Raw genomic sequence first — 24976 nt, 5'->3', positions numbered from 1 at the left:
ACCAAATGGAGAAATATCTCCTCATTACCTGCCTACACAAATTGCAATTCGCATATCCAAACCTATACAAACCAAAAGTTGGCCAACACAAATTTCTACATTTCAAACTTGCTAAGATCAGGCATCTTATAGCTCACTAATCTAACTTCAAACTTCAAGGGGTTATCTCTATCAATACACTCGCAAATATACGAGACCCTTGGCTATGGTAATTGCAATGACCAAATTAAAAACCAAGAAACCAACCCCTCGGCTTTGGTAATTGCGATAACCAAATCAAAGACCCAAAGAACCAAAGGAGTGGGAGCGACCCATTTATACTTAACTCTTACTTTTATTAATCAAAAGGTTATCCAAATTCTAGCTGTCAAGTTCTTCATAACAAAACGTCTTTTATAATACTCACGCCAAAAAGGGTTCTAATCGGGAGTGACATCTTTTGGAGAGTCAAAGTCAGAAAGATCAGAGATATACTGGGCTGCAGAGACAAAGAATCCCCCAGAACCTCGGTACCTGCTTAGTGGATTTCTGTCCTGTTCTCCCCAGTAGATTTCTGTCCTCTGACAAGATCGCTCCTCCAGATAGTCACTTGTATTGATGCCACGCTGTCGGGCGCCAACTGAAGTACCGGGGATTTTAGGACCCCAGCGGTGCCAGGGATAGCACCCTATGACTTCGGGTTATCCTGTTGCTGTAGTATTATAAAAGACGCTCTCATGGTAATGTAACAAAGAAACTGGCAGAAGAAGCTGAAATATGAAAAAGACATCTTTATTAAACATTAAATGAGTGAGACTACGTCGCACAGAAGCCTTAGCAACTGAATGAGGCAGTCTCCAGAACAGAAACCAGTCTCCTCTTTTATGGAGAATGTTACGCTCTGGGCAACACCGCCCTTCTCTTGCAGTTGGTCATTCACATGTATAAATTGCAAACGAAAAGGCAGAGTCATGATGACCATCCCACATTCCAGTTAAGCCAGCCCGTAATTATTTACCCAGCAAGGCTCAGATCCCACATCAGATATCGATAGGCCCCAATAAACATGAGCATCTCCTGTTTTGGGAAACAAGCCATAAAGCAGGACCAGTCAGGTGTGAAAGAGATTAGCCGGAGGCTTGTGTAGGATGAAAAGACTTTATGGTGTGTCAAGCCCTGATGCTAATCACAGGTGGCCAGAGGACGGGGAACTCGTGAGACCAGTTAGACCTGGGGTGGCGGAGCCAAGCTGCCCAGGTCACAGAGAAGTCACAGAAGGTGTACGTGTCCTTTAGGCCTAAGCATGGCCTATGTGAGGGCAATCACAAAAATGGCTACTGTTCTAACATGGAACCCGAGGGTTCAATATGTAGTATTATATATATATATATACGGTGAATTCTTTGGTTAAACATGACAAAAACACTTGTACATACCGCATTTGTCATTTGCGGTTTGTTAAATACCAAAGTCGGCAGGGTAGGGGCCTGCCTCCAATGTGGTTCCATGTTTTAAAGTACCACAAGACATCCAAAAGAAGAGGACGGTCAGAGAACTAAGAAGAACGCGTGAAGTCCAAAGAGATCAACACGTTTAGAAAAACAAACGAAAACCTCAATTCACTAAGAAGAAGGTAGCAGGTCTGAAGATCAGACATGCCGAGAATTCTGAGAACACAACTCAAGAACGGAGAATGGGCTCAGACAATGCTGGACAGTGCAGCAGAAGTAACAATAGCTCACCAGAACCGGAAGGAACTTCTGGAGATAGTGGACTTGAATGAGTACATCACAGTTGAGACTGTAGACACCAGGGTTAGTACTCCACAAAAGTTATATGAAATAACACTCCGAATGGAGGGAGACATACCAAGAAATGTGAAAGCACTCTTTTGGGAGAAACTTTCAAGGGGTTATGATATACTTCTAGCAGAACAGGACTGGCCACCAGAATGTGTCAGGGAGTGCCCACATGGCGAAGACATCATTATGCCAGCCTTCTCCAACCATGTTCCAATAGACCTAAAATATACATATGCCAGGAAATGGGCAGTTGCACAGGCCCCAGCATTATACAAAAATCATGTAGAATGGGATGAGGACTCACCTCACCATAAAATCCAGTTAAAAAGTCAACCTACTGCACAAAGGCAGTACCAAATTAAGCAAGAAGCTAAAAAACAGGTCAGGGAGATCTTAGATCAACTTGAATACCAAGGGGTGATTGAAACATGCACCTCATCAATGAACAATCCTTTGTTTCCTGCATACAAACCAGACAACACATATCGTCTAGTTTTGGATTACAGACACCTGAACACTTGTTCTAAAACATTTGCAGTGCAAAATGCACACAGTACAGCATTAATGAATAACATTTTGCGTAAAAAATATAAAACCACATTAGACATTGCAAAACGGTTTCTTTTGTCAAAACATAGCACCTGAAAGTAGGTACTTGACAGCTTTCTCAATAATGGGGACGCAGAGTCCCTTTTGTCAACTCCCACAAGGGTTCAAGAACAGCCCGGGGTTATTCTAAGCAAGGGTAACAGAGTTACCACAAATGTATGATGCTGAGGCCTTGTCATATGTCGATGACATCTATCTGACAGACGATGACCTGGATTGGCACCTGAACAGGGTGAACACCATTATACTGGGCTATGCCTCTGAGGGCCATAAATTCAACTTTAAAAAATCCAGAATTGCCCATCTCAATGTCCTTTTCCTAGGATATGAGCTTTCAAGTGAAGGCAAAAGCCTAGCAGCTAACTTTTTAGAAAAGTGTGCGCTGCTCCAACCTCCAAAAACGCTGAAAAACTTAGTCGATTTTAGGTTTCCTGAATTTTAGAACAACTTACATTCTAAATCACGCAGAAAGGGTTAAACCTCTCTACAAATTAATCAAACCTGATTTCAAAATCAAAAATTGGACACAGGAACACACAGATATCCTGCGATCACTTCAAGCTGACATGTTAGCAACAAATCACTTACAAACACGCGTAAATACACGCAATTTAGTGATCCAAATAATTTCGGGTCAATGCGGATTCACCTACTTAACTTTTAATGAAGGTGAAAAAGTAGCAATTGCATACAAATCACATTTGTATACACAAGCGGAAATGCGCTTCACTTCAACAGAAAGAATTCTGACAGTTCAAACCGCTGTAGCAAAAGAAAGAGCTCTACCTCAGGGGAAGCGCATTATTGTCGTAACTCCGGTACCAGCCTTAGAGGCAGTTACAAAAGCGAGCATTCCATATGCAAAAGCTTTACATCCAAGATGAATACAATGGGTTAATTCCCTTGCTGCAACGGATGTTGAATACGTTTTTGATGCTCATTCCTGCAAAATTAACTTTAATGTACTCTGCCTATTGAGATTCTCCCTCTTGATCAGTACAAATTTATAATTTATACTGACGGATCAGCAAAACCCGCTACGGAGAGTAAGCAAGCTTACAGTGCAGCGTGCGCAATCGTTAATGGTCGCATGCGCAATGGTAAATTTCGACCAATGGTCACTAAAACACAATCTCTAGGAGATTGTACAGCTCAGCGAGCAGAGCTACAGGCATTCAAATTGGCACTTGAAAATACGAATCGTGAATTCCCCACACTTATAGTGTGCGATTCTTTTTATTGTGTTCAATCATACAATGAATATTTACAGAATTGGCTTCAAAATGGTTTCAAAGATGCGAAAGGTGGCACAATCAAGCATAAAACGCTTTGGGAACAAGTAGTTCAGTTGCAAAACAGACAACAAACATTCATGTGATACGCACGCTGAGTCATCAAAGGGATGGCGTTCACGTTGCAGGAAATTCATTGGCTGACGAAGCCGTGAAGGAGGCTGTGCAAACGGCTTCCGTAGCTGCGATCACTCGTTCAAAAACGAGAATAGACAGGGAGATATTATTGGCTGTCAATGCTTCAAGCACAGGCAGCGGTGCAGTGTTACCTAAAAAGTTTCCACTCAAATACTCGTATATAATTGATGCGAACAGCGTTCCGTTTGCTCGAATCCATGGAGTGAGGGATAGGGTAATTCCAAACATGGAACGAAGAGTAGCTTTGATTTATGAAGCACTTCTAGGAGAGGGTCTGTCACATCAGGGGATCTCTAAAACAATATTAACATTAAAAGAGATATACTGGTGGCCAGGAATGAATACACTGATTCACTGATTCACATCTTCATCAATAATTGCAAAGACTGAAATAGAGATCGCAGTACAGAACACCACCAGACACCAGACTACGAAGTAGCCTGCCCAGTACAGACACCATTGTTAGACAGTATTAGACAATCTACGCGCAGACGTCCTTTTGGACAAATGCAATCCCACAAACACTAAGTCAAGGTTCCTATGGATGTGGCCTCAGCGCTCCGCTGACGCTCAAACTGTTATAAAAGATTTGCGAGTCTTTATCGGCACATAGGCAATTGGCACGCTACATTCTGACCAGGGCCCTGCGTTTAGCTCTCGAGCTTACAAAGAAGCCATGGCTAGTTTGGACGTTTAGCTCTCGAGCTTACAAAGAAGCCATGGCCTGTTTGGGCGTTGCATTGCGGTACTCCTCTCTGTTTCATCCTGAGGGGAATTCTGTTGTGTAAAGGAAAAACCGGGACATAAAGCGGTCTATAACAGCTAGGGTTCTCTAGGGGGGTTCACTACATATGAAATCCTATTTGGGACAAGAATATGGGTTCCAGATCTCGAATGTGAAGGCACAGTGGTGGAAAATAAACCATTTGGAGCCATATGTAGGTAGCATCACATTTACCGATTCATAAATACCTAATTTTACCGATTCGGTATTTATGAATCAGTAAATAAGATGTAGGTAATAATTCAGTAAATTTTACCGAATCGGAAACATTCGGTAATTATGAATCGGTATTTACCGATTCGGTAATGAGGCATACCTCCCCATTGATTCCTATGGGCCTGGAGGCCCATAGGAATCAATAAGAAGCCATTCACCATTACCGATTCGGTAAATACCGATTCGGTAATGGGGGGAGCATATTCAAGGGTGGCAGGGTGTCACATTGACACCCTGTTGCACCCCTGAATCTTGCATGTGTGCACATGTGGCACACATACATGCCCTAAGGGCATGTATGTCTGCCACATGGCACTCTTAAATCTGCAAAATATTACTTTTTGCAAGGTATTCGTTATTTATCACCAACCTATATTTGGTGGTAAATAACGAATTCTTAATACTAATTTTCACTCTTTAGAGTGCTCCCTACATATGATTTCAGGATTCGGTATTTACCGAATCGGTATTTTACCGATTCGGTAATTTACCGAATCCTGAAATTATGCCTCCTACATCTCAAATAGCTAAATACCGGTCGGTAACGGGATATTTACCGAATTTCGGCCGTTACCGACCGGTATTTAGCTACCTACATGAGGCCCTTGATATCAAAGATCGTTTGGCTGTTTTACAGGACTTAAATGAACTAAGATCGAAATATAGCAACGTGTTCTTGAAGCCAACCACCACTGGGGAAATTCCAACCATCCCAGCAAAGCCTGTCTGGATCCCAAAGCTTGGGGATCTAGTCAGAGATAAGATCGTGGACAAGAAGGAATTTGGGCCTTCTTACAGACAACCAGTACCTGTCCTAGCCATCCAAGGAACAAGAACGGTACTTCTGCCGCCCCTTGCTGGAAAAAAGGAGAAAAGATTTGTGTCAATCGACCTCATCAAACCACACTATGTGGCCAATACTAAGCAGTAGGCCTTGTGGACTCCGACCAAGTAGCAGACACACTCCTCTAGCTACTATACAAGAGGTTCAAACTGAAAGATTCATCACCATCGAGAATTCAGCAGTAAGAAATTAAGGACTAAGCAACAATGCTATGGAACTCATTCCTCTTGAAACCCAAATAACAGTTCTTCCTGATATACCTGTTTACACCAACGTAACATGTGATCCACTGGTGCCAACGATTTCAACGAATCCTGATGTAATTTCAACCATTGACAGAACTGCCTCTGGCTATTTCATTAACTTTGATACGTTTTCTGAGGATTCAAGTGAACCGGAAACGACGCCAGCCAAAAGAACTTTTCAAAGAACGAGCACAAGACTTTTTTTATCTCCTGAAAAAGACTTATCTGGTTTCACCATGGATTGAACTATGGATTATTTTTGGAATACTTTTCTTTCTACTTTGGCTAGCTTTAGTAATCACTCTGAGCATGCTGATAAATGGAAGATATATTCACTTGGACACAGAAAGTAAAAATGTGAACTTACTTTTGAAACCACACAAATCATCACATCGTGAAGCAAGAGATTTATCAGCAGTGAACATCACAGCCATTCCTATACAAGATGGTATAGTTTAGGACAAAACAGATTATGATTTCTTCGGCCCGTCGGAACTTTTGAAGATTCCACACTTATTTAAAATGTCATTAAGTGACTTTATTACCTCCAGTACCTATTCTGATGATTGGGACGTCGAGACTGTTAATAACATGGGGCCCGATTCACAGAACTAACTTAAGACGAAATCCTAAACTCACTACCATTTTCGTATTCACAGAAGGCACGTACTCACTTCGGTATTCACAGAAGTTAGGAGTCCTAACTTTAGGACTCCTAAATGCCTTCTGTGAATACCGAAAGTCTTAAAAGTAGTATTTTTCTCAGTTTAGGAGTCCTAAAGTTAGGACTCCTAACTTTACTACTACTAAACTGAGAAAAATCCTAATATTAAGGCTTTCGGTATTCACAGAAGGCATTTAGGAGTCCTAAAGTTAGGACTCCTAACTTAACTACTACTAAATTGAGAAAAATCCTAATTTTAAGACTTCCGGTATTCACAGAAGGCATTTAGGAGTCCTAAAGTTAGGAGTCCTAACTATACTACTACTAAACTGAAAGAAATCCTAATTTTAAGACTTTCGGTATTCACAGAAGGCATTTAGGAGTCCTAAAGTTAGGACTCCTAACTTCTGTGAATACCGAAATGAGTAAGTGCCTTCTGTGAATACCAAAATGGTAGTAAGTTTAGGATTTTGTCTTAAGTTAGTTCTGTGAATCGGGCCCGTGATGTCTGATCTAGAGATGTCTACTTTATTCACAAATCATGAATATTTAGAGGGTTCTACAGACTATGAACAAATGTATTGTTATAACCACTATGGTCATCATTTCTTGCATAAAACTGCAACACCTAGAAATGTATTTATGTATAACCAATGGGAACATTGTCCTACACCTCCAAAGGGTAGCTCAAAAACTTTTGCAATGAAATTTCCATATTTTTTCAGGCTACAATTTGTCTAATCCAGAAACATTTTACTTTAAAAATGTGAACAAGTCAGGAACGAAAAATATTCGGTTTTGGTCTGAGTCCTCTATCTAAGTGGAGGTTGGACGCATGTCCACCATGGGAGGCGAGTGCACATACTGCAAAGACAGCAGGATCCGTAAATCTTGAATATCTTTAATAGTCTTATTGCATTCCGGTGTAGAGAACAAGGGGTACAGCATACTTGGGTTTTTCCTCAAATATTTATTTTTATTCCCAACCACATGTAAATCTATGTATGTCTCTATGCAGTTGCACAAAATCAAGAAAAGAGGTTGCAGACCCCAAACCTTTACAAAGTGCATTGGTTTGTGATGTAGAGGGTGTATAGGTGCTGGTTTGCCTTGTGGTCAACATGTCTTCAGAAATGTCAATAGTTGCCCTCAATTCTTGAGGCTGGGGAGGCAGACCTCATGGTAACTCCTTCCCTCACGCTTGTGTCTGTTGTTCATCCCCCTCTTTCTGGTGGCTTTGGGTTTTGTTTGTAGTCTTTTTTTTATTTTATTTTATTTTTATTTCTAGTGTTTTTTAGAGTGCGAACTTGACCCGTGAGGGTATCAGAGCGCTTTACAAGGTTTACACAAACAAACATTTACAGAGGTGAACAAAAAGGCTTAAAAATACAGCAGTATACAAAACGATTGGAGAGGGGCAGGGGTGCTGGACACTTAGGGGAAAGAGGGACACGTGTGTGTGGCTACAAATACAGGTAATCAGTAGAAAATCCCGCAGTTTCTTGGTGGAGTGAGTAGGTGATCTGAGGACCAACTGATAGTCTTAGATTAGTCAGGCTCTCTGTGGTGGTTGAGGGTAGAGATTAGGCGAGGAATTTTCCCATGAGGAAAGTTTTGGCCTCCTTTTTTGAAGTGCGCCAGAGAAGGTATTCTTCTGATGCCGGGTGGGAGAGAGTTCCAAATTCTTGGTGCGCCCCAGAGAAAGCCCAATTGTAAGGTTTTTTTTTCCGAAAGCGGGCAGGTTGGAGCAAGAGGTCTCTGGTGGAATGGGAGTTCCTGCTTCCTCCTAAGAGCACTAGTTTCTGTGCAAGATAAGCAGGGGAGTTTGCGTATAGAGCTTTGTGTGTAATGCAAGCCAGTTTCAGCCGTATTCTGGCCTCTAAGGGGAGCCAGTTCAAAGCTTTCAGATGTGGAGAGATGTGGTCAAATTTCCTAGTGCCGGTAAGTAGTCTGGCGGCCGCGTTGAGGCAGACTTTTAGAGGTGCCAGGGAGATCTTGGGTAAACCAGAGAGGGTGGAGCAGCCATATTCCAGCCTAGAGATAACTAGTGCTTGGACTGCCATTTTTAGATCGGGAGCATCGATAAAGGGTTTCAGCTTCCTTAGGTAGCTCAGGTGGAACCTGGCTGATTTAGCCATTGAGTTAATGTGGTCCCGCATGTTCAGGTTGCAGTCGAGGATTATTCCCAGAGATATGGCCGAGTCCACAATGGTCAGTGGGCAGTTTAAGGCTGTAATGGCCTTGATCCACATTTGAATCTCCGGGTTGGCTTTTGTAGAGGAGATTAGGAGAAATTCAGTTGTCTTTGCGTTGAGTTTGAGTTGGCTAGAGGCGAGCCATTGGACGGTTAGATTCAGGGCCTCATTCAGGGAGAGGATTTAATGTATATTTGGGTGTCGTCCGCGTACATATGGTAGGAGATGTTAGCGGTGCGAAGTACTTCGGTAAGCGGCTCTAAGTAAAGATTAAAGAGGGTGGGGGACAGGGTTGATCCTTGAGGGACTCCAACCGTGACCGGGGAGGGAGCTGATAGGTTGCTGTTAATTAGAAATCTCTGTGATCTGTTGTGGAGAAAGGACCGGAACCATTCTAAGACAGAACCATCCAAACCCATCCTGAGTTTGAGGCGTTCCAGTAGTTTTTCTTTGTTGACCGTGTCGAAGGCCGAGGATAGATCTAGGAGGGTTAGAAGGCAGGTTTTGCCTTGGTCTAGGGCTTGGAGGGCGTCGTCCACGATGTGGAACATGATAGTTTCAGTGCTGTGCCCTGGTCTGAATCCAGATTGGAAGTCATCAAGTAGGTGGAAGTTGTTGATGTGTTGATTTAGTTGCTGTTGTACACACTTCTCTAACACTTTGGCTAACTGTCAGATTCCTTAGATACTAAATCGATCTTCTCAGGAACAGATGACCGTTCCTCAATTCCCTCCTGCCGAAGCCAATGACAGGTGAGAGCAACTGCCAATAACTTCAACTCGGGGGAAAGGGGAAGTGGAAGACAAAACAAGAGAGACTGCCTCAGGACTCTGGTTCCTCTTCTATTCGTCTGGAATGGGAAACCTGTAATGGCAAGCACAATACGTTAACCCTCCTAACTCCTTAGGCGGGAAATATTGTCATGTATCTTTTTGCCTTATTACCTGTGCTAGTCCTGAAAACTGCTCCTCCCTATACTGTTTTGCCTGAATTGTATTTAGGTGCTTCTTGTCTTATACTTATATCATCTGATTTACTGGAAGAATTCGGAGTTTACTGTTGCTGTCTACTTAGAGGTAATTATTTCTTTTATCTCAATTGAACACAGTGCTTAAGATGTTCTTGAGAGATAGCCTCTAGGACAACAACAAACTATAAATATTTCCTTCGCTGAATGCTGTTAAAATTCCTGAGTGCACACTTTTCCAGAATAGGACTTTATCCTTTTTCTTTCTTGAAAGAGTCTTTCTTGACGTTCAGTCTTTAAATAGTTTTTTCATTCCAAAATAGTAACACAGTCCTGCTCACAATTAGGAAATGAACTGCATACGCTTACTTGAAAGTTGGAACGCTTCTCTTCACAGAAGACGTTCCCTGGACCAGGCGTATTCAGCTCTCACTGCCAAAATTCTGTGACTGAAAATGAACCTGCAGTTCCTGACTAGAATCTTTTCTGTGAAAGAAATTCCTCAGGTTAGAATTATTTGTACATGGAACTCGAAAGAAAAGCTATTCTCACTTTCCTAGTTAAACTCTCCACTACGACTAAAGTTCTTTTCAATTCTCCTCAGAATTGAAACGCGCTTCAAGAAAACGTTGCTGTCCGAATTTTCTCTTCAGTTGAAGTGCGCCGCGCGAGCAGCGCGCAGGCGCATTATCGATTCAAAAACGTCTTGGGCGAGAACAACTAGACCGCGCACCTCTACAGGAAGCGGGAGCGGTCAAGTCTGATCCCGTAATTGCCGCATGACACAATTGACGCATCATACAGCGAAGAGAGGCTCTCCAGGAAGGAGTCAATCTTTTCCAATGTGGGTATCGTCTCACAAGCAATTGAAAAGGGGTAAGAGAATGTCTTTTTGACTTGATGATGCAGCAAGTAGAGAGGTTTCTGACAGTACCCCCCACCAAAAAACGTCCTCCCAACCTTGGTTTTGTTGGGTTTTTTCTGTGGAATTCTCTTATCAGTCTTGGGGCATGGACATTAGCACATGGCTCCCAAGATCTCTCTTCCGGGCCAAAGTTCTTCCAGTCAATCAGATAATACAATTTACCCTTCCTGACAATTGAATCTAATATCTTGTGTACCTCAAACTCCTCTACAGCATCTACTAAAATTGGCTTGGGTGATGATTGAAGTCTTACATTAGGTGGACTCTTTTTTAGTAGAGAGACATGAAATGTGGGGTGTATTTTCAGGTAAGAAGGTAAGTGTATCTTAACTGTGACTGGGTTTATCATCTTGGCTACTTTAAAGGGGCCAATAAATCTAGGCTGAAACTTGCGATTTTCTTTGATTCTAAGGTTTTTTGTGGATAACCATACTTTATCGCCAGGACAGAATTTTGGACATGTTCTCCTCTTTTTGTCTGCTTGTTTTTTATAAGAAACCTTTGCCTTGATTAAATTTTCTTTGGCTCGCATCAAGGAATTTTGTACTTCTTTTACAAACTCTTCCACTGCCGGGACTGGGCCTTCTTCTTTATCCACTATCAAACTTGGGTGTCTGCCATAATTTAAATAGAAAGGGGAATTCCCAGTAGAAGAGTGTTTCGCATTGTTGTACGCAAATTCTGCTGCCCAAACTAACTCTGACCACTCAGCCTTTTGATCTAATAAATAGAGTCGAAGGTATTGTTCTAATTCTTGGTTGACTCTCTCAGTTTGGCCATCAGTTTCCGGATGGAAACTGGTGGAATAACGAGCATCAATTCCCAACCTCTTCGTAAAGGCCCTCCAAAAGTGCGAAACAAACTGAGAGCCACGGTCTGACACCAGAACTCTCGGAATTACATGCAATCTCACTATGTGTTGGGAGAATAACTGAGCCAATTGGCTTGCTGAAGGCACCTTTTTTAAGGGAACAAAATGGGCCATTTTGGAGAAGGTGTCTACCATTACTAAGATAGTATTATAACCTTGACTGGGGGGAAGATCCACAATTAAATCCATTGAAACTGTATGCCATGGATATGGTGGGGTAGGCATAGGCAACAACAACCCCTGTGGAGCCATTCGGTCTGTCTTCCCTCTCAAACATCTCTCACAAGTGGCTACAAACTGTCGTATCTGCGGCTTCATCCTGGGCCACCAAAAATTTCTCTCCACTAAGTCAATGGTCTTTTGAACTCCTTTATGCCCCGCCAACAGTCCATCATGACAAGACTTCAAGGCCTTTTCTCGAAGCTCTTCAGTAGGAAGAAACAGCCGATCTTCTTGATATGGAAGGTCATTTCTAATCTCCCTGCCACCTTGCTCTTGGGCCCATTGAGTCATTTCACCTTTCGTCATAACCTTCTTGATTTCTGTTGAAAAATCCGAATTACTGGTGGTGGAAATGATCTTCTCCTTTGGTATGATTGTCTGTGGGATCATCTCAGATTCTTGGGAATCCGAATTAATTCTGGATAGTGCGTCAGCCTTTGCATTGCTGGCACCTGGCCGAAAGGTAAGCACAAAATCAAAATCCGCAAAAAACAGAGACCAACGCAATTGTCGAGCAGACAAAGTGCGAGCGGACTTGAGAAATTGTAAATTTCTATGGTTTGTGAACACTGTGACCTTATGTTTTGCCCCCATAAGGTAATGCCGCCACTCAAGAAATGCAACTTTAACTGCAAGCAACTCTTTGTCAGCGATGGAATAGTTACATTCTGGGGGAGTTAACTTCCTTGAGTAATAAGCCACTGGATGCAACTGGCCAGTATGTTGATGTCGCTGAGACAGTATTCCCCCAATGGCTACATCGGATGCATCTGCTTCAACATAAAATGGATCTTCTGTTCTTGGATGTAATAAGATTGGAGCCTGAGTAAATAATTTCTTTAGACATTGAAAGGATTCTTCGGCTTCTTCACTCCAAATGAATTTCACACCTTTCTTCAGCAATTTAGTGATCGGGGTTACTTTGTGGGAAAAGTCGGGAATGAATCTTCTGTAAAAATTTGAAAATCCAAGGAAACTTTGGATCTCTTTGACATTTTTTGGGGGGGGCCATTCTTGCACTGCCTTGACTTTTGCCGCATCCATGCTGACTCCCTCCGGGGACAGCACAAATCCTAAAAATTCAATCTTCTTGACATGGAAGGCACATTTCTCCAGTTTTACATATAAATGGTTTTCAAGTAATCTGGTTAAAATGGATCTCACATGAGTAACATGATCTTCCGTGTTCTCAGAGAAAATTAAGATGTCATCAATATAGACAACAGCCACTCGATCCAAAAATTCTCCCAAAATGTCATTTACAAAATGCTGGAAAGCGGCAGGGGCGTTGCACAATCCGTAGGGCATTACTTGATATTCAAATAAACCGTAACGGGTTCGAAAAGCCGTTTTCCACTCATCCCCTGGGGCTACCCGAATCAAATGATATGCCCCTCGCAAATCCAGTTTAGTAAACACTTTGGCATTCTTAACTTGATCCAACAATACTGAGATCAAAGGAAGAGGATAACGATTCTTTATTGTTACTTGGTTCAGTGCCCTATAATCAATGCAGGCGCGAAGATCTCCATTCTTTTTTGGGATGAAAAAGAGGGGGGAGGATACTGGGGACTGAGAGGGGCGAATAAATCCATTGGCCAGATGTTGATCCAAATAGGTCTTTAAAAAGGCATTTTCCGTCTCTGTGAGGGCATATATACGACTGCAAGGTAACACCGCCCCAGGTTCAATCTCGATCTTACAGTCATATGGGCGATGGGGAGGGAGTTTTTCTGCTTCCTTCTTATCAAACACTGTTGATAAATCCTGATACTCCACTGGAATTTCCTTGGTCTCCATGGCACAAATTTGAGCGGGAAATTGAATCAATCCCTGAACTGGTGACTCCTCACTGGGCCCTTGATGCCCGCCAAAGCAATGGTCTTTACAAAATGATGAATCCATAACTACAGTCCTTTTGCTCCAATCAATGCGTGGATTATGTTCAGTTAACCAAGGAAGACCAAGAATTAACTGAAATTGAGGTGCGTCTATAAGATTGAATGCTATCTGTTCGGTGTGACCATTTAATCCTGTCAGTAGAACTCTCTCCGTTTCATGTGTGATCGGCCCCGATGACAGATTGGTTCCATCTACAGCTCGAACCGCCTCCAAAATCTTCTTCTTAACGAACTCAATTCCAATCTGCCGAGCATATTTTATATCACAAAAATTTCCGGTTGCCCCGGAGTCAATCATCACAGAGACCTTGCTTATTTCTTGTTGACGAAATTTTATTGTGAAAGATACCACCAAATGAGGCGCTGATGACTGTAGTGTATTTGCTATTTGCTGTAATTCTGGAGTCGACTTGACCTTCGCTTTCACCTGTGCAACCCCTTCTACAGATGAAGCTGACCTTTTCCCTGCTGAGAAGTCTTGGGTCTTTTTGGACATTCTTTGACAAAATGACCTGCCAATCCACAATACAAACAAAGCTGGGAACTTCTTCTCCTCTCCTTTTCCTCCTTGGTTAAAGGACCTCTTGTGGATCCGATCTGCATTGGCTCTTCTGTTGTGGTATTCTCTGAGGCCTTGTGAACTTCAGATTTGAACCGATCAAAACGAGGAGGTAAAGGGCGAATCTCTTTTCTCTTTTCATTGCGTCGCTCACTCAAACGATGATCCAGTTGTAATACTAAGTCAATAAGTTCAGATACTTCAGTAGGTCTTTTAGGAATTTGAGCTAAAGCATCCTTTAGTTCATCTTTTAATCCTCGGTAAAAAATTGCAGCTCTTTTTTCCTCTGGCCAATTGGTTTCTACTATGAGTTTGTTGAAATGTGCTAAGTATCCCACCAAGTCTCTATTTCCTTGTCTTAGCTCTAATAACTCATTGTCGGTTGCTTGAGAGGCTGAACGACGATCAAATATTCGCAAAAATTCAATTTTAAAATCGTCAAAATTATATAACACTGGATCGTTTCGGGTGACCAAAGACATTGACCATGCCGCAGCATCGCCGTTCAGATACGACAGAATGAACGCCACTTTAGACTGATCCTCAACAAAAATCACTGGTCTGCATAAAAAATGCAAGGAGCACTGAGTTAAGAATATCTGCGCCTTTTGAGGGTCTCCTCCAAACCTCTCTGGGGGGGCAAGGGGAATTATGGGTGAGATAGCATGAATCACCTGAGTGGAGATGTCAGAAGAGGATGGCAGACTTGACTGAGATTGGGCCCCCTTAAAAAACGAACCTGAAGACACTAGCTCATCTAGTTTTTGTCTAATTTGAGTAGATTCTTGACTAGACCTCCTGACTTCCTCCCTCAAGGTTTTATTTTCTTCTAAAGCATTATTCAATTGTTTCTGCATTCCATCTAAGATGTTTGTTAGGGTCTTTAAATCTAATCCTTCCGCCATACTGCTCAGGAGAAGATCTGTAATCCTCAATCAAGAGGAAGGCACTTCAATCTGTCAGATTCCTTAGATACTAAATCGATCTTCTCAGGAACAGATGACCGTTCCTCAATTCCCTCCTGCCGAAGCCAATGACAGGTGAGAGCAACTGCCAATAACTTCAACTCGGGGGAAAGGGGAAGTGGAAGACAAAACAAGAGAGACTGCCTCAGGACTCTGGTTCCTCTTCTATTCGTCTGGAATGGGAAACCTGTAATGGCAAGCACAATACGTTAACCCTCCTAACTCCTTAGGCGGGAAATATTGTCATGTATCTTTTTGCCTTATTACCTGTGCTAGTCCTGAAAACTGCTCCTCCCTATACTGTTTTGCCTGAATTGTATTTAGGTGCTTCTTGTCTTATACTTATATCATCTGATTTACTGGAAGAATTCGGAGTTTACTGTTGCTGTCTACTTAGAGGTAATTACTTCTTTTATCTCAATTGAACACAGTGCTTAAGATGTTCTTGAGAGATAGCCTCTAGGACAACAACAAACTATAAATATTTCCTTCGCTGAATGCTGTTAAAATTCCTGAGTGCACACTTTTCCAGAATAGGACTTTATCCTTTTTCTTTCTTGAAAGAGTCTTTCTTGACGTTCAGTCTTTAAATAGTTTTTTCATTCCAAAATAGTAACACAGTCCTGCTCACAATTAGGAAATGAACTGCATACGCTTACTTGAAAGTTGGAACGCTTCTCTTCACAGAAGACGTTCCCTGGACCAGGCGTATTCAGCTCTCACTGCCAAAATTCTGTGACTGAAAATGAACCTGCAGTTCCTGACTAGAATCTTTTCTGTGAAAGAAATTCCTCAGGTTAGAATTATTTGTACATGGAACTCGAAAGAAAAGCTATTCTCACTTTCCTAGTTAAACTCTCCACTACGACTAAAGTTCTTTTCAATTCTCCTCAGAATTGAAACGCGCTTCAAGAAAACGTTGCTGTCCGAATTTTCTCTTCAGTTGAAGTGCGCCGCGCGAGCAGCGCGCAGGCGCATTATCGATTCAAAAACGTCTTGGGCGAGAACAACTAGACCGCGCACCTCTACAGGAAGCGGGAGCGGTCAAGTCTGATCCCGTAATTGCCGCATGACACAATTGACGCATCATACAGCGAAGAGAGGCTCTCCAGGAAGGAGTCAATCTTTTCCAATGTGGGTATCGTCTCACAAGCAATTGAAAAGGGGTAAGAGAATGTCTTTTTGACTTGATGATGCAGCAAGTAGAGAGGTTTCTGACACTAACAGAGGGATATTGGAGATAGGTCTGAAGTTGTCAGGGGAGGCTGGATCCTGCGATGGTTTTTTTAAAATGGGGAGGACTTGGCCGGCTTTCAGGGAGTCCGGAATCGATCCCTGCTGGAGAGAAGCGTTGATTATCGCAGTCCAGCTAGGAACAATGGATTGTGTGGCAGCAGCGAGGCAGTTGGATGGTAGAGGGTCATTAAAGTGATTATTCGGGTTTAAGGTAGAGAGGATTTTAGAGATGGAGGCTTCGTTATAGTACTTAAAGTCGGTCCAGCGTGCTTGATTTTTAGGTGAGGCCAGTATGGGTGGCGCAGACAGAGGGGGCCGGACAGGAAGGGGTTGAGAATATGTAGCGGCACTGAGTTCATTTCCTAAGGCTGTGATTTTATCAGCGAAGAACGAGTAGAACTCCTCGGATGATATTAAGGACTTAGGAGTTTCTTTCTATGTTTTAGCCAGCCTATTTGATTGGTGTTTAACCCTTTCAAAGAGCTTGCGGGGTCTATTCTTGGCATTCCAGAGTTCCGATCTGAAATATTCTTTTTTGGAATTGAGGATGTTCTTGTTGTAGGCGTTTCTCGCCTGGCGGAGAAGTTTTAGGTGCGCAGCAGAGGGGTGCTGCCTCCAAATTCTTTCCGATTGCCAGGGGGATCGCCTCTTCATGTTGAGGGATCCAGTGAACCATGGATTTCTATCTTTAATTTGTGTTCTTTTTAGTTTTAGTGGGGCAAGCTCATCCAGAATGTTCGATATAGTCGCTGAATAATGATCATTGAGGTCACTGATTGTAGTTATATGCGAGGGGGGGAGGTCAGATTTACATCGAGCCTCCAGTTTCCTGTGGTCAAGGTTCTTGGTGTCTCTGATCCAGCGTTTGGGAATCACTGGTTGCGGTGCCTTTGAAGTAGTAGTAGTAGTTGAAGTAGTAGTCATCTAGTTGTGTGCCTTTCCTTTATCGTTGTAGTTCCAATACAAAGAGGGGCTAGGGTGTGTCAGGGGGAGATTGGTGCCTGATGTTCTGACACTGGACTCCCCTGTCTCGCGCCCTGTGCTGGACTGTCTGACTCGCTTGTTGAGGTGGAAGCAACGGGCGGTTTATTCACCTCACTCTTATTGTTTGGACTAGTTTGGACATTGTCAAACTTTTTTGCAAAGGTGAAGACCCTCCCATTCCGACAATTGTTGTCATCTTGCCTCATTGTTCTCATTCTTTTGTCTTTAATATAGAGTTGATGCGTGTTTAAAACATCTTTCAAGATTGCATAGTTTTTGTCAGTTGCCTCAGACGGATGCCGATCCTTAATTTCTGCTTCTAGTTTTTTAATAGTTAATATTAAAAAGTCTCTTTTCCTTTCATTGTTCTCGATGAGAACAGCCATCATGCCAAAAGACATCGACAGAAGATGTTCCCATTCTGTCAAAAGGTCCCATCTAGATCCTCAAACGACGGAAAATGATGGCCTGTCGGCCACGTGGGACTTGTTTAGGAGCTATGCGATGTTTGAGTATGGTGACGACCCATCATCTTGACAGCTGTTGCGTCGCACTTCATACACCAAATGAAGAGAGTTGGCAAACTTCATAAGGAGTGTAGATTGGTTCTTTATTCGCATAAGCACACAGCATCGAAAGAAGTAGCGGTCAGCTCCGGAGGTCTTAGCACAACTGCCGAACCTCCGAACCTCACCACCAGAACATAGAACCCATAACTACACAATTCCAAAGAAATAACGAATGGGAAGGACCATAGGTAAATACAACACATCTTCCCTCTTAATCAAAAAAGAAACAGAACTAAATAAAGGAGAAAAGAGAATTACCAAAGAGAAAACAGAAAGAAGACAAAAGAAGGAGAAAAGAAAGAAAATATAAAAATAACACCAGAAGAGAATTCAATGTAAAATGTAATCTTTCAAATAATAAGGAGCATGAGTAACTCTTGTGCTTTCCCTTGGGACAATGGTATTATTATCTGAAGAAGAAGACAATTCCGAACTCCCCCTTCTTTCTGAAAAAGACAAATCAGAAGTAGTATTCACAACAGATTGCTCATCATTGACAACATCCTGTGAGACAACAATATCATCACAACCTGTATTAAAAGGTACGATGGATTGATTAGAATCAGACAAATTGAGGTTGGCAGAAAAGTCTTCGTTAGAATAATTTTCAAGATCAGAATTAACATGAATACCATTCTTTATCAGAACCACATTTCTTTTGCTCCACCACTTCCCATTTTCTACTGAGGAAAAAACTTAGACTTTCTGCTTTTTAAACCAAGTGGTCTCCTAATCTTAACTAAATCTCCAACCAAGAATTGAAGGTCTTTAACTTTCTTGTTTGCTTCATAAGTTAATTTCATTTTATTTTGAGCTTTTTCTACAGAAGAACGTACTTGTTTAATATCTGGAATGTTACTAGCAGAATTGGTATGTTCAAGAACCCAGAAAGGGCTGAGTTTAGAGAAACCATAACGCACTTTAAGAAGGACAAAGGGTGGAATCCCTGTGACAGAATGGGGAGTGTTATGATAACTCCAAAATCTTTCTTGCAGCGCTTCGTGAATAAGCTCTCCTTGTAAGGATGCGAGTTGAATAGTTTCTTTAATCATTTTGTTGACACTGTCGACCATGCCATTACCCTGGGGGCTGTAGAGAGCAACGGTCAAATGTTTAATTCCTAAATTTTCCAGAAAATTTGTCACAATTTGAGATTTGAATTGGACACCATTGTCCGACACTATAGTTTTGGGGACTCCTTAACGTCGGAATAAATCACGGAGCATGTCAACTACAGCCATAGTGGAGGGTTGGGAAAGAAATTTGCATTCCACCCATTTGGAGAAATAATCAACAACAACTAAGGCGTATCTTAAATTAATGTGGAGATTATACATGGGGCCAATGAAATCGATGCCTAATTTTTGCCATGGACCATTAGGAAAGTCAACAGAATGGAGAGGTGTATTACGCACTTTCAAGGACTTGTCAGACATGGAACAACTAAGACAATGACCAACAACATTTTTCACCTCAACATCCATGCCAGGCCACCAATAAAAGAGTTGTAAGCGTTTTTTAGTACCCGTCATTCCAAGGTGACCCTGGTGAGCAAAATTGATAAGTCTAAGCCTGAGTTTCCCAGGAGGAATTATTAAGTTACCTCTTAAAACAATATCACCTTCAATGGTAAGATCCTCTTTTACTTTGTGAAAAGACCGTAAGCCTTCGCACAAAGTTCTTTCTTCAGGCCAGCCATTGACAATGAATTTTTTAAAGATACACTGTAAGATGTCTGTCTTAAAACATTGAATCCATTCGGGATAAGTAATAGCCCCTTCTAGCACCACCAAACCACCTACTAAACCCACTACACATTCACTATCATCATCATTGGTAGATGGATTTTCCTCAAGTAAGGGACATCTAGAGAGAAAATCAGCACAAGTATTTTTTTCCTCCAGGAATGTGCCTAAGTGAAAAATTAAACTTGAACATTTTTTAGAGTAATCTAACCAGTCTAGGGCTATGTTTGTCATGATCACTCTTTGATAAAAGAAAAACAAGAGGTTTGTGATCAGTAATTAAAAGAAACTTCCTACCCCAAAGAAAAGTTTCAAAATGTCTGGCAGCCCAAACACAAGCCAACACTTCTCTTTCTATTGTACTGTAATTACGTTCAGATTGAGAAAGTGATCTAGAGGCGAATCCTATAGTGTGTTCAGTACCATCAATCAATTGTGTAGCAGGGGCTTTTAAAATTAGCTTTTTTTAAATTAGCAAAGGCTGAGGATTGGACTTCACTCCAGTTGAATTCTACGTCTTTCCTAAGAAGTTTCCTCAACGGTTCAGTTTGCAAGGAAAAACTATCAATGAACCGTGAATAATATTCGCACAGTCCAAGGAAGGATCGAAGTTGATCCTTATTAACAGGTGCAGGACTGTTCAGAATTGCTTTAACAAGATCAGACTTGGGTTGAATGCCACTATCTTAACTATGGTGTCCTAGATAGTCAATACTATTAAGAAGAAATTTACACTTTTCTTTTTTACTGTAAACCCCTGATTTTCAAGAGTGTTAAGGACATCACGTAAAATTTCAATATGTTTGTCAGACGTTTTGGAGAAAATGAGGATGTCGTCTTGATAAGCCAACACATTTTTGGATTCACCAAAAAGTTTGAACATCAACTTTTGAAAAACCGAAGCGGTCGAAGCAAGGCCAAAAGGCATTCTCAAAAATTGAAAAGCACCATATGGAGTGTTAAATGCAGTGAGGGAAAGTGATTCTTCAGCGAGCTCTACTTGGTGGTAGGCTGATCTAAGATCAATACAGGAAAAGAATTTTGCATCACCTAAACGAGCTAACATTTCTTGTATTTTTGGAAGTGGAAAACAGTCAATTAAAATGTTCTTATTCAGTGATCTCAAATCAATGCAGAGCCTGATGTCATTAGAATCCTTTTTTCTTGGCTACGACGATCGGAGAAATCCACTCAGATGAGTCGATTGGTTCAATAACTTTCTCAGAAACTAATTTCTTCAAATGTAGTTTTAGTTGATCTCTGATTGATAAAGGAACATTTCTTACTTTATGGATGACTGGTATTGCATCCTTTTTTAATACATTTTGGGCCTCATGTAGTGTTGTAGGGATTCTGCGTATGCACAGAACTATGCGCAGGAAACCAGAACCTTAGAGAATTGTGGTGTACCAGAAACTCCCCTCAGAACTAAGAACCCCTTATCCGACTAGCTTAGTGTCCCATTCGTTATCCGAGATTTAGCTCGGCGGTCCCAATGTATAGACAACCCAGAACATGCGACTTAGTTATTCTCAGGAATGGTGGGAACCCGAAATACCCGTTTGCACATATATATCAGTCCACAACAGAATAACTAAGACACAGTAAAGTTTAAAGAATTTATTCATAAACCTCGAGTCCTGTTATACAGTACTTTGGCTAACATAAGCAGACAAATGGTTAAGATCATTACCATTAGCATTGTTACAATACCATAGAAAATGAAAGGAGCGATCATATTAATAATGACAGTGGAAAACAACCACCCTCCTTTCTCTAGCAACTAATAAAATATTATTAGACTATTAGAAGGTCTCATAGGCTTGCATAGGGGACCCCATACCGTATAGATCAGCTTAGGTGTATCACATCACAGGATCAGCTCAGTGTTCTCTGCTTCAGCTCTTCTATCGAATGTGTCTAAAAACCTGCTGCGCTGTAATATTAAAGCCTACGACTTTCTGGTATTTGCAGCTGCGTGCATGTTATGACTAAACAGTGGTACGATCACCCTGAACACAATCAGCCGGCACCGTCTAGTGTCCTAGAACAGTTCTTTACTCGATGTACAGACCAAGGGCACTAGCAACTGTTAACGATGTATAAATAACATTCACTTGAGACAAGAGCGAGTCTGCATTTCTCAAATGAATAACATGTAACAAAAGTGTCGGGTGCAAAGGCAGCAAAAGCAGCAAGATGGCTGTCTAACAGCTAACGTGATTGAGCTAACTTAGCACTGTAAATAGGGAGTGGCCTAAAACCACGTGACATCCCCCTTTGATCGAACCACGGGACTACCAGGGGCGTATTTTTTAATAGAACGCAGAGTTCAAAGTCAACGATGCAGACTAAAGAGCTCGAAATGTGAGTTTCAGAAAATGAGAGAAAAAAAAATTCGAAAAGAAAAATATATAAAAACACAAGCCATAGTCCATAGAGGCCAACGATCGTTTGTGAAAAAAATGCAACTCCACATGACTCGCCACCAGACATTGTGAGCACAAATGTTAGTCTAGGAAAGTATAAGCAGCATATGCAGCCGCAGCTTCCAGTAGAAAATCATTGGAGTCATCCGCAAAATTGTCTGTCATCCAATTCAGCAACGAAAAAGAACACACGTGTTCCACAGGGAAATGAGTATCAAGCACTCCACGTGGACAAGAAGCAGGCATCTCGATGTAACTTTGTGCCAGGAAGTCAACTGCTGCCTTCTCGATATCCCATAAACCAAGGCCTCCATGCGCCGCACCCAAGGCCATAAACCCGACTCCAGAACAGTCAAACTCATGAACCACTAAGGGATACATTAGTCGATCAAAATCCAGGTCAGGTGACACCAAGTTTGACAAACACATATGTTTCATGCACGAACTAAACCTATACATAGAAATCGGGAGAGTGACCATCCCATGGATGAGCCACACTGCATAATCAGACTCAGCCACTGAAAAAGGCAAAGGCTCTAACTTTTCTATATGTAGTAGTGAATACGCAGCATCTTTCATGGACATGAATTGCTGCTTTGCTGTCAGATTAAATGGGCGGAATAAAGAAGAAATATTCATGTAATCCCAAGCTACTTTCCCCGCCTTCAACGTCTGCAAAGTCCAAGCAAATTGCATAATCGATCGTAATTGATTTTGACCATGATATAACACAGACACATCCTCCTGGACAATATCTACAACAGATGAAACAATGTTATCTAATGTATATATTCTTGAAGATAAGGTGTTAATACTATTATCTATTACCGCCAATACTTTTTCCATATTGGCCTGGTCAATAGCACGGAGCCGGAAGAAGCCTCAATCTGCGACAACTTCCAAACCTCGTTGTAAACAGCATACACCCACCTTTTGGATCTTCCCAATGCGGGACCTTTAACAAAATCATTCAAATCTATTTTGTCATGTAAACGGGACAAGTGAATTTTTACAGAATCCAATGTGGAATGTTGCAGCCATGTCTGGAACAATTTACCTACCGAGTAGGTAGTGTCAGTGTGTGAGGACACAAAACGAGGGTCTACTCTATCCTGTATGTATCCGGGAACCAACCCCAAAAATCTGCGTTGACAGGTATCCGAACTTCTCTGCCATACCAACCAACCTTTAGGGTCAAATGCACTAATATTGAAGGTGGAATTCGAAAGAAAAGATTGCAACATAGCAAGGGACAGATCTGTGTGATTCTCCCAATCAGGATAAGCACTCAGATCCGGGATCGAGGGAGAAGTTAATTTTTTAGATATCGCCAATCCAAAACAGGTTGTCTGAAAAATTGTGGAATTTAAAAATAACATGTGGTTTGGGATGAGGCAGGCACGATGTAAAGCTTCTGTTCCTTGTACTTGTCAAGACTTAGTGCCCCAAACCGATTTGAGATCAATAGTATCTTTCCAAACGTCATACCCTCCAATTGCCAAATCGTCCATAAAGGACTTAGAAAACAACAATTTAGTTTGTGTCAAACGCACCTTTGAAATAGGTTCGTCCTTAATTTTAAAATAAAAGGATGCATTATAAATCTGAAAAATATGAAAATTTGTTGACCAAAGTCTTTGAACTACCAATCATCGGGGCAGGGCAATGTTCCCACTGAGTAAAGTTGACTAAACTACGAAATGTGTTAGCCCTATGAAGAAAATGAGTACCATAATGTTGATAATAAAACTGCTCTGCATAGTTTTCAGTATTCAAATACAAATCCTCAGCATCAAATGCGGCATAGTATTTCAAATCAGAAAACAGTGTCTCTATAGTTTTTACATCCCAATCATCAGATCGAATGTTCTGTTTTACCACATCACCCATAGAAACACGATATACAGATGGTACATTAATCACTTCCGTGGGCCCATGAATTTGAAATTTAACTGCATCCCATGCTATTCCATCACGGACAGGCCAGGCGGTGATGTTCACAAAAGTCTGGTCCCTCTTCATGATGTGTGACGATGAATGTGGGGCCAAAGTTCCATTAATTAATCTAATAGTAGAACGTTCATTCAGGTAGTGTCCATTTATAAGCCTAAAAAAACACCACCACAAAGCCAATGGACATGAACAAAAAAATGCAAATGAGCACCAGCCAAATGTAAATCCAGGGGGGAACCAAAAATTGTCTCTTGAACCAGGCAAAAAATTTTGAAAATTTGGAAGGGGCAGTGGAAGTCAATGATTCAGTTCCAAAGGAAGAATTAGACTGGGGAATTTCTGATGAATGCAAAAGGGGCAATGGAACATCAGCAGGATAAGAATACTCAGCATCATCGGGCAAATCACCATCCGCAGGCGATACAGCAGAATCAGAAAGTACTGTTCTATATTCTTTAGAGTAATTCGGTTTGTATAGCGAATGCAGATTTTTTGGGGGCATTTCGAGTTGTTTTCTTGCTGTAAGTATTAGCCACTCGCAAAAGACGCTGCCGCTCTTATCACTTGGGAGCCGTGAAAACAGTGCCTGCGCTACAGGAGTAGCAAAAACATCGCATACTGCGCTGCCAGGACGCCGGTAATCACTGCGTGGTTCCAGAGGAGGGAGAGGCGCTGGCCCCGGGACTGCGAGGACCAGCATACAACAGCTCCAGCTGGTCCTCTTCCCGCGAGAGCCGCGCCCCCTCACAGTGCCACGCCCACAGCCAAGCCCTTCAACTACTCGTGGCACCCGCTTCGCGGGTGCCACTCGCAAAAGACGCTGCCGCTCTTATCACTTGGGAGCCCTGAAAACAGTGCCTGCGCTACAGGAGTAGCAAAAAC

At 41.9% G+C, this 24976-nt stretch overlaps 1 protein-coding gene across 1 annotated transcript in view; it reads left to right on the top strand.

Moving 5' to 3' along the window:
- The window catches only part of LOC146788702 (fatty acyl-CoA hydrolase precursor, medium chain-like), a 652575-nt gene that overhangs the window by 379710 nt on the left and 247889 nt on the right, over window positions 1-24976 (top strand). The gene's annotated exons all lie outside the window — the stretch shown is intronic.

Source organism: Triturus cristatus, chromosome 10 (genome assembly GCF_964204655.1).
Source record: "Triturus cristatus chromosome 10, aTriCri1.1, whole genome shotgun sequence".
Taxonomy (NCBI): domain Eukaryota; kingdom Metazoa; phylum Chordata; class Amphibia; order Caudata; family Salamandridae; genus Triturus; species Triturus cristatus.
The sequence above is the reverse complement of the archived record's forward strand: the minus strand, read 5'-3'. Positions and strand labels throughout refer to the sequence as shown.